Raw genomic sequence first — 15,480 nt, forward strand, 5'->3', positions numbered from 1 at the left:
CAATCAAATATTCCTTTTGTCTTCAAATGCATACACACATGTACATACACACTGTACATAAAATCTTCAGAAACAAAACCATGTAATATTCTTGGTAGCATTGTGAAAGTGGTTTGCATTGTCTTCTTCCAGAATGCTTTTCCAGCCAAGTCTATGCAGGCAATCCCCAGATTAAAAATGTCTGACTTAAGTACAACCCTTATATACAAATGGGCTGCCTATGCATTCGCCTCCTTCCTTGAACTGATGAAACATGCAATGCTTTCAGGAACCACCATGCCCTTTTTCATATACAGTCTGATTTCAGTGGCTTTCAGTAGTTCTTGAAAGCTTTGCATGGGTTCAATAGTTCAGTGGCTTGAGGTAGGATAATACTATCCACATTTCCAGTAATAGGCAGTCTGTTTGTAGATACATGTTCCAATTTACATACATATTCAATTTAAAGATAGAGTTAGGAACAGAACTCATTCTTAACCTGCAACTGCCTTTAGCCCCAGCCATGGATTTCTGAGAACAAGAAAAAAAGGATTGTTTGTGTATCGCAAGTTTAGAACATCTCACATGTCTCTTTTATCAGGAAAATATGCAAACTAGTGGAAAATATGAAGTTGTCAACAAATGGGTAGCTAAAAGAGCAAGGAGTTATCATTCCTTTTTTAAAAAAAGTTATAAATGTGGTTCTAAAATGAATGCATCCAATTGTCAAAATTCCTGTAACAATTTTACTTTTTCAATGTTTAATAATTATGAGAATCTAGATTTCTTGGATGTGAGCTGATGCAGGGACTTGATACATACTATTTATGTATACAGACGTATATCCTACCTATTCCATATCCACTAAATCAAATAGTAAATTTTCAATCAGCAACTCTATCCAGAGTCTTTTGTAATGTTCTATAATCCGTAACATAGATTTTATGTGAGTAATAAGAGTTGATAGAATGGCAAGGAAATGTTCCCATATACAAATATTTGCTTATATCCAGCTAGTATTTCACAATAGATACAGATGCATGACTTAGAATCATACATTCAAAGGGCCATTTAGACCACTGAATCCAATCCCCTGCTCAGATTTAATGACTCTAAAGCTTAGAAATTGGAGAGGAAAATATACAATGTTACAAGTATATGTTCAAAGAGTTTAAAGACAGGTTTTATATTTAACACAGTTTATAAACCTCCATTGGCAACTTGGCATATGTAATCCAACATGCAACAACCCAAAAGCATGGTAATAAGTCAATAATTCAAGTCTATTAAAGGAGCTTTAACATTTAGTGGAATGAGTCAACAAGTTGCACTGTAAACTCAACAAGAAACAATCAGATATCTGGAATCCTTCAACTTTTCAAGCACAAGTAAACATCCATTTAAACAAATTCCAGTAGAATGCAGTGGCTAACATGTTGGTCTTGGAGCAAGGAGATCCAGATTCCAAGTCACGCTCAGCTAGTGACTTGCAAATGTTTTGTGAGAAAAATTGAGAGGAAAAAGCACAAGAGTACTGCCTTCAACTTATATTGTATTTATGATATAGTACACCTTCCTTTTCATGTTGCTTTCTGGTCAGGGATGTGCGGTCAGGGGAGGCAGAGCCTCACCGCTCTCATCATGAAAAGAAAAAAAAAAGGAAAATGGAAAAGGCACACGTGGTCCAATTCCCTGCCTTCCTGAAGGGGATCGCAGCTCGCACTCCGCGGTCCCCTTCATGTTGACTCAGGAAGGTGGGGAATGGGACCACGTGTGCAGGAGGCTAAACTCTTTGAACATATACTTGTAACATTGTATATTTTCCTCTCCAATTTCTAAGCTTTAGAGTCATTAAATCTGAGCAGGGGATTGGATTCAGTGGTCTAAATGGCCCTTTGAATGTATGATTCTAAGTCATGCATCTGTATCTATTGTGAAATACTAGCTGGATATAAGCAAATATTTGTATATGGGAACATTTCCTTGCCATTCTATCAACTCTTATTACTCACATAAAATCTATGTTACGGATTATAGAACATTACAAAAGGTTGCCTCAGCCTCCTGCACACGTGGTCCCATTTCCCGCCTTCCTGATGACATCACCAGCCTCACCAGCCGTAAACCTCACCGCACGTCACTGTTTCTGGTGGTCTGTTAATGAATGAAAACTGAAACATAAATGTAATAAATAAAGAAGGAATAAGTAAAAATACACAGAATTATAAACTGCTACAATCATCCATATCAATGAGTATGATGAAGCAAAGAATAGGAAATGGGTAGATAAAACAAAGGCATTTTTCCTTTTTTTCCTTTGCCCCTTCTTCTTCCTAAGTGTGGAGGCAAAAAAAGGAGATTCTACATAGAAGATTACTTCTGAGGAAGAAAAGAACTGCTATCAACTCAACAAGGGTGCCAACCTCAGGTTGTCACGAAGGCGTCTAGTAACATATCGGGACTTTTTTCCTCTTTGCTAAATCGGGCGTGTGAGTGGCGAGCAAATGACATATCGGGCCTGTGGGCCGGGAATTTGACAGTCCTGATCTACATGTAATTATCATTACAATTTCTCAGTTGAATATCATCATTTAAAAAAAAATAAACTGAGGAAACTTGAGGAAGTGTAATAAATAAATCCTTAATATCCATAAGTTCATATAGACAGGTGTAGGTGTACAACCCTTAGAGTTATCTCTGTATGATATATTCCATAACATTGCATGATGTCAACATGAATATGGTCAAGAGCAGGCAGCTAAAGACTACTTCTTCCTATAGATATTTTCCTTATGCTTTTGTTCTTTTAAAGAGTAATATCTTGGCAGAACTCAACACAGACAAGCATTATTTGTACATTCTTCTTTTCATGGTGCATAATCAGTGAAGGTGGGTTTTGTATGTGGACAATGGTCATATTTTTTTAGAAGAAATGGTGGGGTGTGCAAGAAAGGCCATTAATCACAGAGATGTAGCACAACATTGTGGGATCTCTGAAAGTATTACCATCTTTTCCCTTTACTTTACTAAATAATAGACACAGAGATACAAGTTTTTAAAAATTCTTAATTGAATGTATAGGTAAAAGGTATTTTTTAAATTGTAGTATAAGTTTTAGATTTTCAAATAGCAACACAATTAATATCAAGTTTAAGGTTATTTTAGGAGTAAAAAGTATATTGAATTACTAGGGTCTGTAAACAGATGTCCCCATACAGACATATTAGCTATAAGCCAAAAGGAAATAAATATGCTTATATTCTCTTTATCTTGCATTTAAACAGAGCCCTAGGACACGATATATGGCAAAATTGGCCTTAACTACTATGTTTTTGGTTTTTCCTCTTAAAGCTATGGATTAATAATGTATATAAAAATATACACAAGACATAAATAGTTTTAAAATGCTTATAAATAAATTTAAGATATAGTGGACCCATATCAGAAAACCACCTAAAATGTCTATTGTACTTTTGGGGGAAAAATTGAGTATAGTGAAAAAGATATTTTGAGTCTTTACGATTATATATGCTTTTCAAATAAGTAGGATGGCTAATTTTACCATCCTGATATATGCATCCAATTCCCTGCTTTCCTGCCAAAGTTTCACATTTCCAAACTTCTTTTTTATTTTTTTAAATAAAATCATTTTTAAACATTTTAAAGCAATATAATTGCTTTGTTACTTTCTCTCCACACATACACACTAACACAAACACATTTTCCCAATTACAATTTGAATTTATCCTAAGTAGAAGAGATTTCAGGCCTCACCCAATTAACAGTAATAGGATTAAAAACATAGTTGTGGAACTGAAGGTTTAAAGCAGGAAGGGAAAGAAATGTATTGGCAAATACATATTGCATAAATCAAATCAATCTCAAAATAAATATGCAGCTTTGCGTAAAGTAAGTAGAACTTGGTATTTTAAGATTTTTTTTCTAGTCACATTTATAACGTGCATACATATGCATATTTCCCACTATTTGGCTTCCTGCTTTATCCTTATGGCTAACAATAATCTTTTCTGCCTTTGACTTCACACTCTCCCTAATATAACAATCGTTTCAAATATTGCTATGAATGGTGAAAATTTGTCAACAAAATCTGTCTGGCAAAAGAGATCTGGTTAGTCTAATTGATCTAACCCAATTTTTTACTTAATTCATCATTCTTCAACTTAGCACCTTCAACTGTGTTGAGACGGAAACTCAAAATGCCCAGGCGATTGGCATATTTGCTTTGCCCTGTGATATGGTGCTAAGTTTTAAAAGTTCTTCTGCAATACAGAATGAGAAAGCCATACAAAAATAGCTCTGGTAGAGAATCTTTTAGAGAGCAATGCTATTCAACTTAAGTTAGAAATACAATATCTGCTGCAGGCTTTTGTAGGTATCAATAGGCTGATTACTTTCTATCCACCAATGACTTCAAGACTGTCTTTCTCACGGCCTGCACATTTCTTCAATATTCTTATCATTATGTTCATTCTGACCCAGAATGTGGGTCATTTTGATCCATTCTCTTAGAATCTGTTTAGATAGCCATATATAACCTATTATGCTTTGGAATAACTTTTCTTAAACATATCCACCCTTCGTGCTTATGTTACATTATGCTTAATTTTGATTTGTAGTTGTCATTCAAAATCTAAATTTTCCCAAGCACATTTTGGGCTTTAAGAATCTATTTTTAGAATAATTATGATTTTGGTTAACACTTTTCTATGTGACAATATCTTTGTTCACCTATGCTTTGCTTACCTATGCACTTTCTCTTTTTACAATATACTGCTGCTATTAAATAATCAGGACTACCTGCAAAAGCCTTAGAAAATAAAGGTCTAAGATTAATTGGTACCAACATTTAGTTTTTAGAAACATGCTTGATATTTGACAACAGGCTGAGATAGGCTGTGTAATTATTGCCCCAATCACATGCCCTCTGTCACTTTGCTACCATAGCAAAACTAGGAAATCCTTTCATTTATTAAACGGAAAATACAGGGGTTAGATGCTGGGTAGCATGTTAATGAGATGTTCCGAATAGTAATGGATAAGAACATATTAATATAAATGTTTGATTTCAACAATTGGTCTATATCAATTTTTGTATTTTTTAAATTTTAAAATGTTTTTTGTGGTTAGGTGTTTTGAGTTGATACAATTTACTGAAAATCTGGTTGGATTTCATCTTGAGTCATCAGCAGCAGTAGTCAATGGGTAGAATTGTGTAACTGATTCTATGCACTCTTTGCACAACATGCAAAGTTGCAACTTCCTTATCTATTGGTTAATTGCCAAAATTAATGAGACAATGAAATACAAAGTACATAGAAGACAAAATGTCTCTCATTTTAACCAAGGACAGATTTCAAACTTTTGGCTTAATTAGAAAGCCAGTCAATTAAAATGTTGACTATTGAATTTATGGAAGCTAGGTTTAATTCATAAAGGAATTATTTTAGTTGAAAGGTTTAGAATGAAGGCACATTTTAAATACCATCTTGTTTATGTAATACTAAAGTAATATGATAAAGTATAGTAGTATAAAATAACAGGCACGAGGGAGGCTGGACCTTCTTGAAAGGGAATGCCTGTTTCCAATCATGTGTGGTAAGGATGCTGGCTTGTTAGGGCAACCCTCCTCACACAACTCCTCTGCCACCCCCTCCTCCTCTCCAGAGATCTATCAAGGCAGAAGTTGGACTTGAAGGAAATTGCTTCTGCAAACATCCTACTCCTTGCTTCCACATGCAGCAGCGTTGTCCTCTGCCTCCTGTGGACAGCCAGGCAAGGATGGGAGGGGGGATCCAGAGGCGCCAAAGCCTTATACACCATAGGAGCCTTGCCTTCACTCTCAGGCTATGTGGAGGACCCCAGACAGTGGCATGGGTTGCCCGGAGCCCCAGGCAGTGGAGGGCAATCACCCAGCCCAACCCTTGAGCTCACAGGGCATTGGAGACCCCCTCACCCCAGTCCCACTTCCCCAAGGAGGTGCCCAGCTGTGCTTAACCTCTTTGAGGTTGCTGCTGCTGTGCTACTCTCCTTGGCCAGGTTCCTCATGATGGGTGTAGTAGTGCAAAGTGCATGGGTCAGAGGGAGGACCACTCTCTCTCCATGCAAGGAGACCCAGTTTTGTAAGAAAAGCATCCTCAGCGATAAGATGGGAATGCCAGGCTTCCAAGTAATGCATCCAAAGAAAGCAGAACCCAGAGGCAGTCAGGGTCCTCAAAGAACATGTTTATTGGATACATCATATCGGCATGGCTCGGTGAAAACCAACTCTAACATTTCCCGAAGTTATCGCATAATTAAAAGAAGAAATGTTTCCCTCCCCAGATGTCACAGGTCAGATTGCCCAATTAAAGTAGTTGGCATTCTCCTTAGTCACTCTCCTCCTCCTTTGAATAATACCTGTGGGATTACCTTGATTCCCATGTGAGATCCCCTTTGTTATGTCTACAAAACATTCCATCTATTCCCTCCCTCCTCCCAGAATATTTGGCAACTATGAAGCAGCAAAGAGAAAGGGGAAAAAACAGCTTCAGCCAGGTTCAGTTCAGGGAGAGGCCAGGAGGAGGGGGCAAGGGGATGGCAATAGGGCAGCAGGGTTTTTGGTGGCCAAGTGCTAAGACAGGACTTCCCTCAGACCCTCTCTCTCTCCTTCCCTTTCTCCCTCCTCCTCCCCATCTCCTCCCTTCTTCCCTCCTTCCATCCCTTCCTCCCTCTCTCCACACCCAAGAAGAAATGAGGGAAGGGGAAGAGGTTGGCAGTGCTGCCAGTGACCATGGCTTACTCATGCAGGGGTGGGGGACATCCTAGTGAAAGGGAAGTGTTTGCTGGCTGTGAGATATGGAGGCAGCAGAGGCATTGGTGGCATGCCCAGTGCTGCTGCTGGGGCTCTACATGCCGATCTACAACAACTTTGTGGTGAGCACTTCCCTTTCACTAGGACACCAGTCTCCCCACACTTGCCTCCTCCTCTGCACACACCCAGGGACAGTGCCTGGCCATGCTGGGGAGGGGCTGAGGTAGTGGGGGGCAGCTTCTCACTGTCTCCAGGGCAGCCCCATGGGTCAGAACTAACCACATCACGGGTTGGATCTTGCACGCAGGCCTTGAGTTTGATATGTCTGCTTTAAAGGGATTTTGAAGGGACTCTTTTTTACACTGATATTTGGTAAAGGAATGTTAACAATACTAATCTAAATGAGTTGTTCAAAATTATAGCAAAGTCAGAATAACAGATTAGGATATTGGTCCAGTATATTAGCAGTGTATATTTTCATTAATACGTTTCCTTTCTAATTGGAGAGCATAAACAATCAATACACAATTGTAAGACTAGTTGCAACATAGATCACGAAAAACTGGAAAGCATATAAAGTGACCTATGTCATTTGTATGGTTCACAGACACAAATAACAATACAAGAGACATGAGGCATCATCACCATTCTTAAGAAATCTTAAAAGCAACATTCCTCCATTAATCCAAAGGCTAGTTCTTACACAGGCAGCCCAGCGCATTCCTCTGAATACTGCTTCATTTATTATCTGTTCCCTGACCTGAGAAGAACATCTTCTTTATACTAGTTAATTTGGCAGAACTCATCACTTTTGGCTTTCAAACTCTCTGCATTTTAGGTCCAATTAGAATATGAATTTAATTCCAATAAGAAACAAAAGTTTCCAACAAGAACCAACAAATATCTGCTCAAATTCCCATTATTCCTTCCTCTGAATGCATTTTGAACCCTTCACCTTTGCTAAAGCTGTTCATCAATTTTAGAAAACAAGGAATTACCAATCAATGCAGTGAACAAGTCAATCTGGTGCTTGAATGCTGTAGAGCTAAGTTCATAAAATTGCATGTGAAGATAAGGGGATACATAGCAAGAATAAAAGAGAAATAAAATAGAGTAGTAAAAGGGAGAATACATATCCCTTGACCTTGGCAGAAGTATTTTAACGCCAATGATTCTAACAATAAATAATTTGTGTCCTCTATATTTGTCTAGATTATTTGAAAAACACAAGTACAATTCTAACATTCAGAAAGGTCAAGTCATAATAAAAGGGCATGGAAGGGACAAACCTTGATGCATTTTTCCTTAATAAACCAAGAGATCACTTGTGTACTTTGGCAGATAGTAACTGAAGGTGAAATCTCCACTTTCCAGAGAAACACATTTTGCTTCAAATGAGATTAAATTCAAAAGCAAAGTGAGAATTCAATCATCAACCAAAAGAAAAAAGCAGAGCTGTAGCCTTGCATCCAGGGGTGGGATTCTACTGATTCTACCGGTTCTGGTAAACCAGTAGTTCTGAAGATCAGCTGGGAAAGAACTGGTTCACTCCCACTAGTAAGTGGGCCCACCCACCTCTGCGTTTTACCTACCTTTATCTTCTCAGCTGTTTTCCTTCCCAAGCAGTAATCCGGAAGGTAAGTCTTCTCTAAACTGCGCATACCTGCACAGCAAGCCGATTGTTAAACTGGTAGGATCCCACCCCTGCTTGTATCACTGAAGTGTCAAACAAATTAAACAACTTTTCAAAATACAAACTACTATAGAATGAATGAATTAACAGCAGAGAGAACAGACCTATGACTTACATTTTCATCCTGTGTCTGTGCTTGGTTCAGGTTGCCATACTGGACTATGGAAGTGAAATGTGTCACCTCATAGATAAAGCAATTTATTTATTTATTTATTTTATTTCATCAAGCATGAATTAGATAACAGATATACAGTATGTATAAACATGATTGTGAATACATGAAATGGATTCAAATACAATTCCATCCATGTAGACAAAAATAATTTCATCCATGGAGCAGCTGAACTTTAAATTGATTTACTTTTGCAAGTAGATTTTGGCTGTTTGGGCAAGGAACCTCTCTTTTGGACTTATTTTCCCATTTGTATAGAGTCCTGGTACCCTAATCTTTCATGATAAAGTTTGCCACAGACTAATGTAATAAATGAACTATACAAAAACTCCCTTCCAACAAGATCGTTCTAGTATTCTGATACTTCAGAGCTTTAGAGCTGGTCCTCTAAAGTTCTCATTTTGCAGTCTCCACACCTTTCAAAAATCCCAATTCTTTCCCAAACATTTCTCTCCCATCATCTTGAAATGGATCAAGACAAAAGCTCTAGTGTAACACCCTTCAAACAGGTTTACTATTTTTTTAAAAAAAGCATTGAAATGTCATCTCCTAACCCAACATAAGGAGAATTGTGTGTGTGTGTGTGTGAGAGTGTAGCACATTCCAATTTTCATCTTTGCCCTTCCCATAGCATTTATTACCCCTCCTATTTTAAATGTAGCTCAAAGTTTACCCATATCCAGTCATGCTTCCCAAATAATTCCAATTGAATGTAAAATCCCACCTTTATAGATTTAGGTTTTAAACATTTTTGGTCACTCATTTTTTTTTATAGTCACGATGGGATAGATATTTTTAAGTAGTGGAGAATAAGAAGCTATCCAGGGCTTATCTAGTTTCTTTTTCATAGTGTCAGTCTTTTTAAAAATCATAATCAGATTGGGAATTTTTGTTATTTCGAATGCTTTGCTCTATGAAGGATTAAGTGACCAGGACAATCTAGAAACTTTAGAAATGAATAATATTTTGGAATTCAAGAAACAGTTGTATCAACAGAAAGGCATCTGGTGTACTTTAAAAAGGGGTGTTAGGTATTGAATAGTATACACTGGCCTCTTCAATGATCTTAGACAAAGGCCAAGAAGTGATTAAACTCTATCCCAGTTAGTGCATTTAAAATAACTTTTTCTACATATGCCTTTCCTATTATATTAATGCCTTTCCTATTATATTAATAGAGAGAAGAAAGAATATCCATGCAAAACTGCAAAAATAATGCAGAAACATTAATTTCTTTTATAAAAGCCCATTAGCTGTAGCAAGAGAAAAAAACCTTCTTTAAATAGAAAATTAAATGAATGACAGTCACAGTGCACTTTTAAGGACACAATCACTATTGTGCTTCTAAAAATAAAATAAAAGATTAAAAGAAACAGTGGGCATTCAGTTAACAATCATATTTGGAGGCTTCTGGAAGACTTTGTTATTCCAGGAAAAAACAAGTATAAGTCTCTTGGGACTATGTACAAAGGCAGAAGGAAAAATGGACATTTCTGAACCTCAAAGGTAACCACTAGCCTAATAAAACAGCCTATTTTCAGTTCACCCACTCTTCTCAGTGTGCAGGTACATTAAAATGTGTGAAAAGGAACACCATTTGCTGGGGAGAAATAATTCAGCTAAAAGTCAAAAATGTCCAGCTGGCGTATTGCTTTAGAGTATATCTGTGTCTTCCTGCATATCTGTGATGTGATGTGGTGTATGTGTGTTGTGATGTGATGTGATGTGTATGTGTGTGGGGGGAGGGGAGAGGAGAGGAGCAGTCAGACAGACAGGCAGAGAGAGACAGAGACAGAGACACACAGAGAGAGACATTTGCAAAGTGACTCACACCATCTCACAAGGTGAAAGTTGATATCCTCATTAAAATAGAAACAAACACTCAACATATGAACAACCACCAGGAATAAAAATAATCTACCACCATGGATTTTCAAAAGATCATACTTCTTCTACTCTACTGCCCATCACTACAACAGCAGACTTCAAATGTAAGGGAATTTCATAGAAGCGTAATAAGTGTAAATCTAACTCTCTAGTAGGCATTTCATAAGGCAGTTTTGTTACTGTTAACAATCAGTTTCAACGATATTAATATTTGATAGTGGAAAGATGAAACTTTCTTTGCTTTTTGATATCCATTTGCTTAAACATTACTAATGTAATATGTACAAAACCAAATCAAATTATGGACTGATGGTCTACCCATTGATATCATATGGTGGTCATAAAACTGTTTCTCCTACGCTTGATGCTTGGAGTAATATTATGTGTCCATCTCTCAAGATGCGTGAAACAAATTATATACATGGTAACATTCCCTGTACAGTGGGAAATGACTTTCATTAGGAAGAATGATATTCTTATTATTCCGATAGCAGAAGGTGACAGAGAAGTAAAGTCCAAAGAACAAACAGGAGGTAAGGATGATTTGTAGGGATGGAAGACTGATATAATCAGTGGTACTGAGATGAACAAAATCAATTCCTTTCATTTCCCCCATTTTTTTTGCTTTTTATTTTGGTTATTGCTTCTCACTTTTTCTGTACTTTGCATACTATAACTTACTCCAAAAGAGAAGAACGTGATGAATGTCTATGTATGTTGACTTGACCTAATGTTGCAATATAGGTCTTCACATCCTAACAAAAATACTGTATAAAAGGGAATATTTTGGGAAACTGGATTCCTTCAAATGTTGCATAAAAATGTAAAAAAACCTGTTCATTTGTACTTAAAAAATAATAATTAAAAAAGAACAATTAGATTTTGTTTCAAAATGTTCGTAAATACATGTTTATGTAATACTAACTAGATGGACAATTAATATGGCTTGTTATGAGATAGCTTTCTATATTATTTCTTATCATCCTTTGTACTAACCAATGATTTGTTTAACTAAACTTTGCTAATGAAAAAAGGTATATTTTTGGTATTTTTGTAAAAGGGGATACAGATGTTTATAGCACCAATGTGTTTCATACTTTTCCCAGTCTTTGCATTTTAACAAAATGTTGCATGAAGAACAAATAATTAAAAACATAAACTAAATAAATAAAATATTCTTGTGAAAGAAAAAAAATGTTTTTTTTACTTATTCCCTCCAGACAGTAAATGGAAAGCTAATATTTGTGAAAAAGATAATTATTGTGTTTTTTAAAATAAATCAGCTAATAGAAGCATCTAAATTCACAGGTTTCATTTTTGTGCAGAATAAGACAACTAACTGTAATTCTTTAATTGTTGGAGTGTTGGTTGGTATATATAAAACTTTTTCACAGCTCCGTTATTTAAGTAGTACAAAAAAAGATAAACATATAAGTAATTTCAGATGTTCAATTTTAAAGGAAATAATTTAATATGGTTATAATAGAAACCAAATGAAATAATAAGATTAGATGTGAGGGGGGGAAAGTAACAGAAAAAAGATCCTAACTCTCCCCCCTCTCTTTCCATTAAAAAATTAAATAACTATTGAGAGCCCATCAACCATAAATGAATTTCCAAAAGAAGAGAATAACAGCAACTCAGGGTCGAACTGTGGACTTATTTGTTAACTTGCGTACTTGCAGATATCTCATCACCCAACTGGATGTTATCACTAGTGATTTGCCTTAGCAAAGATCCAAGATCAAAGAGCACCAAGAACTCCATAAATTAATTTGCCTGAACATCCACTACCAATGGTCTTTCAGGAGACTCTCAAAGATTCACATCATATTAGCATTTTGGTGGGAAATGCTGTCTGAAACTGGAAATGGTTGCTAACTCCACAATAGTTGTGTTCAATTGAATTTTGAATTTGAATAATATTAAAGTTTTTAATTTGGGGTGTTTTATATGTGCTGTTTTTAAATAAGATGAATTAGACTCATGTTGTCAATTTTTAGCAATTTCTAGTTTTTCCTGCAGAGTTGTTTTGCACATGGGCGGGATCTCATTTCATATTTATTTATTTATTATTTGTTTAAATTAGGTGTAGTGTGTCACCAGATCGTATTTAGGGTCTTTCCTATATTGCATAAAAATTTATAGAATTAAAATACATTTACATGCAATACACTAAAAACTTCAATAAAATAAGCAAAATATAACAATGGCCATAATTAATTTGGTAGCATAATCATAAGCTCCCAACTGTCAGAGTATTTTAGCATGAATTTTTAGCATAAATTTTCAAACTAATTTGTTTCAAGGTATAGACAATCATTCCAGAATCCCAATGCTCCAATATGATTTAAACCAATTAAACAAGCAGGTTGAATACAAAAATTGTATTCAGAATCAGATGATGAGTACAAATTTATATTTCCTTGATTTGTCAAGTCTCAGCTTCAGTAACCATATTTAATGCTGAAGACAATTTTTATGATTATGACTTCTGAGTCCTTCTTCTAATTCAGAGCTTTGTATTGTATTCAGAGTTCCCTCTAAACATGCTAATTCGTAAACTTTGGATGACCAATCTTAACCAAATTATCTGGGGAAACAGCTAATTATATTGTAAAAAATATTAAGCAGATCAAAAGTTATTATTGTGCAAACTGGCTGTTCAGGGAATATTAAATTGCATAAATGATGTAAAGTACTAAGATGGCAAAGCTAGCAATAATACCTGCAGTTTGCATGGGGCTATTATTCTAAAACCCAGTATTTTATACAAAAGAACAATAAGATTTGTGCCCAAATCCTGTATATTTGAAAAAACTGCATGCCAAACAGTAAATACTAGGGTAGTGGAACTGAAAGCTGCATACAGAACTTTAGTTAGGGAAATGAGAATATAAAATATGTACAAAATATTTTTGTTAATATGACATATAGTATGAAAACAAGTATATGGCATCCAGAGTCGCTTGACAGTGAAATGGGAACATATAAATTTAGTATTTATATAAATACATGAATAAATAAGGTTATGGTTTAGGCATATGTAATTCAGTGAACACTCTCCATGTTAACAAGATGAACACAAGACTACTTTTTTACTACTTCATTGATTAAATCTGGGGTGGATTGTGACAGAAATAAAACATATGCATTACAGTAGTGGGTTGGAAAATGTCCACTGTCATCTTGTACCAAGATACTGGGATGATTACTTGGCTTCTCCCTAAAATGTTGAATCAAATGAGAAGAAGTGGCAGTGCAGAGGTGGATTGTCAGGAAGAGGGAGGGGTACATTCCAGAGGAGTCAGAGACAACTCAGTCTAAATATTCTGTGTGACAGAACGAGAGTGAAGAGAGCCCATTCTAATAATTCAGAGTATGTTGTACATTGATGCACAATGTACAACACAAGATTGTGTTTACAGGTGTGAAACAGAAAAGAACTTATGTTGTAAGAATTACCATGTGCCATTCTTGGTTTGAGACCTGACAGTTTTCTATTTCTTAATTCAATCCTTAGATGATATTTTGCTGGAGAACACGATTTTTTGTAACTGATCTTAGTTTACCAACTTCTTTTATAACCCCAAGGAGGCTTGAAAATAAAAATAATATTAAAATCTAGTTGGCATCTGTCCAGTGTCCATCTCCTATATTCTATTAGGTTAGTGAATTTGTCACAAGATGTATAGATGTTTCCCTATCATCACCTCACACAAAACATAGCTTGAATGTCCATGTGCCAATGATGTATTGGGTATTTTGATTATAAATGTCTTATTTTAATTTCCAAGGTAACTATATCTGCTGAGATTTAAATTTCCATCTCATTGACAAAAAGATCAAAAATCAATAATTATAGTACAAACAATTATAATTTTTGCAAATGCTAGGAAGGAAAAATCACCTCACTCAGCAATTTCAGCTGAACCAATTCACTGCAATAATTTTCTCAAGATGTCATTTTTTTAAATAAAATTGCATCTGCACTGTTGAAATCTACCAATTACTGATACATCTGACAAATTAAACACCTTTCTCCATGTTTCTTTTTCTTAACTATACATTTCACTTCATCACTTCATTTCATCATATCTTTAAGATATAATGTGAAGGATGAAGAGGAAGCTCAGAACTGTAAATCTACAATTATTATCAATTTATTTATTTATTTATCAAATTTATATAACCACCCATGGGAAGGTGACTGAGTCACATACAATAACAGATAAAAAAACAAAATAGTGAATACAAATACAAAAAACTGTAGTAATCAATATCTTCAAAACTCAAAGTATAATAAAAGTGAAGGGAAAATAAATTGGACCCCTCAACAATTGAGCTATCTAGCCTAGTCTCTGATTCCATGGGAGTCCCAGGCCTGGTCAGGCAACCAGTTCTTGAGGGCCTTCCAGAATATCAAAAGGGGTGGCACCAATCTAATTTTAGGGGGAATGATGTTCCATAAGGCAGATGCCACATTAGAGAGGGCACATCTCCTGGGACCCACCAAATATAGATCCCTGGTTAATAGTATCCACAGCATAACTTCTCTGCAAATCTCATGAAGCAGGATGATATAAGTGGGGAAAAGCAGTCCCTTGATTTACTTTTTATTAGAAAATATCTCCAGCATATATGAGCCAAATCTTAATGTTATATCTGTTCTAGTAGTTTAGACAGAAGTGTCTCAGAATTAAATTCCATGATATGATGTGCTTTAGTTTCATAAATGGAGAGATTGGAGCTATTCATGCCTTTGAAAGAAAGCATCCATTAACATAATTTATAAGTCTTTAGGTACCACAAACATCTACAGTTCCTATACATGTTCTTTCCGAACTGATGGAACTGATGCGTATTCAGAAATATAAATGCAATAGTTTAGAAATATCAAAAATCTGTCTTTTTTCCACTCTCTATGCCTGATAATTT

General features: G+C 35.6%; 1 protein-coding gene across 3 annotated transcripts in view; it reads right to left on the reverse strand.

Moving 5' to 3' along the window:
- TFEC (transcription factor EC) overlaps positions 1 to 15,480 on the reverse strand; it is a gene marked incomplete at its 5' end in the record, with an annotated part of 119,447 nt that overhangs the window by 58,505 nt on the left and 45,462 nt on the right. The window contains one exon of one of the 3 annotated variants that reach the window (XM_081958447.1): positions 8,383 to 8,444. The exons of the other annotated variants lie outside the window; for them this stretch is intronic. Of the gene's footprint in view, positions 1 to 8,382; positions 8,445 to 15,480 lie in introns of those variants that run through there. 3 annotated transcript variants of the gene reach the window in all.

This window comes from Natrix helvetica, assembly GCF_964273705.1.
Source record: "Natrix helvetica genome assembly, chromosome: 6".
Taxonomy (NCBI): Eukaryota; Metazoa; Chordata; class Lepidosauria; order Squamata; family Natricidae; genus Natrix; species Natrix helvetica.